At 42.1% G+C, this 1,424-nt stretch overlaps 1 protein-coding gene across 1 annotated transcript in view; it reads right to left on the bottom strand.

Annotated features, from left to right (window-relative positions):
- The window catches only part of Fbxo42 (F-box protein 42), a 60,749-nt gene that overhangs the window by 8,416 nt on the left and 50,909 nt on the right, over window positions 1-1,424 (bottom strand). The gene's annotated exons all lie outside the window — the stretch shown is intronic.

Genomic DNA, 1,424 nt, shown 5'->3' with positions numbered 1-1,424 from the left:
GTTCCAGTCCTGAATCCTTTGGTGATCAATAGCAGTATGGAAATGTAAGCCAAATAAACCCTTTCCTCCCCAACTTGCTTCTTGGTCATGACATTTGTGCAGGAATAGAAACCCTGACTAAGACAGCCCCCAATTCCTACTGGGTATCTCACTGTTATTATGGTCAAAGTAATTTGTCTCAATATCTATAGGTCAAAAAATATTAGAATATTAAAAAACAAAACAAAAATACCAAGCAGTTAAGAGCACTGGTTGTTCTTTTAGAGGACCAGGGTTCAATTCCCAGCACCCACATGGCAGGTCACCACATGTAACTCCAGTCTCAGGGCACATAATGCCCTCTTCTGGACTCCATGGGCATTGGACACGCATGTGGAAAAGATACACATGCAGGCAAAATACTCAAACACATAAATTAAATTTTAAAATTATTTTTTGTGTTTTTTTTGTTTTTTTTTTGTTTGTTTTGTTTTGTTTTGTTTTGTTTTTTGAGACAGGATTTCTCTGTGTAACCCTGGCTGTCCTGAAACTGGTGCTGTAGACCAGGCTGGTCTCACACTTAGAGATCCGCCTGCCTCTGCCTCGAGTGCGGGAAGCAAAGTGTGTACAAACATCAGTGATTTTTCCTTTTCCTTTTTCTTTGAAACTAAGAAAGGGTCTCATATAGCACAGCTTTCAGCCTTGCTATGCAGTTAAGTAAGGCACTGACTTCTGACGTATGCCCTGTTTCTACCTTTGCCTCATAGGCGTGGTTGGCCATGCCTAGTTTGTAGGCTGCTGCGGACAGTCCCCAGGGTTTCCTTTGTGCCGCACCAGTCACCAGCTAAGACGCATCCGCAGCCCCACAATCTGTGTTTCTTCAGTCCATATCGCTTCTCATTGAAAAATGTTACCTTCCCCCAGGAAGGCCTCTTAGCTAAACTAGACAAATCTAACAATTCATTGTATTCTAGTTAAGAGCTATTATACTCCAAAATGACCCATTTTGTGAAATACAAAACAAAAGTTTCATACCCTTTCAACTCTCTTGGAACTTATAGGTAAAGTGGAATACATAAACAAACAAACAAAACAAAATGAAACTCCACAAATAAAATACCTAACAGGCCAGGCTACAGAGTGAGATTCTGTCTTTAAGGGGAAAACCAAAAAAAAAGCCAAGTGGTGGTGGTGTGTGCCTTTAATCCCGGCACTGGGGGAGCGGAGGAACAAGGATCTCTGAGTCCAAGGCCAACTTGGCCTACAGGTCTAGCTCCAGGACATCCAGGCTACATAAAGAAACCCTGTCTTAAAAAAGCAAAAAGAGAGAGAAAGAAAGAAAGAAAGAAAGAGAGAGGGAGAGAGAGAGAGAGAGAGAGAGAGAGAGAAAGATGTGTCAGCTGATACAATAGCTCTGCCCCACACTAGCTGTGGCACTGAAGAGT

Source organism: Mus pahari, chromosome 6, assembly GCF_900095145.1.
Source record: "Mus pahari chromosome 6, PAHARI_EIJ_v1.1, whole genome shotgun sequence".
In the NCBI taxonomy this organism is placed as follows: Eukaryota; Metazoa; Chordata; class Mammalia; order Rodentia; family Muridae; genus Mus; species Mus pahari.
Note: the sequence above shows the minus strand (reverse complement) of the source record. Positions and strands in the feature narration are given on the sequence as shown.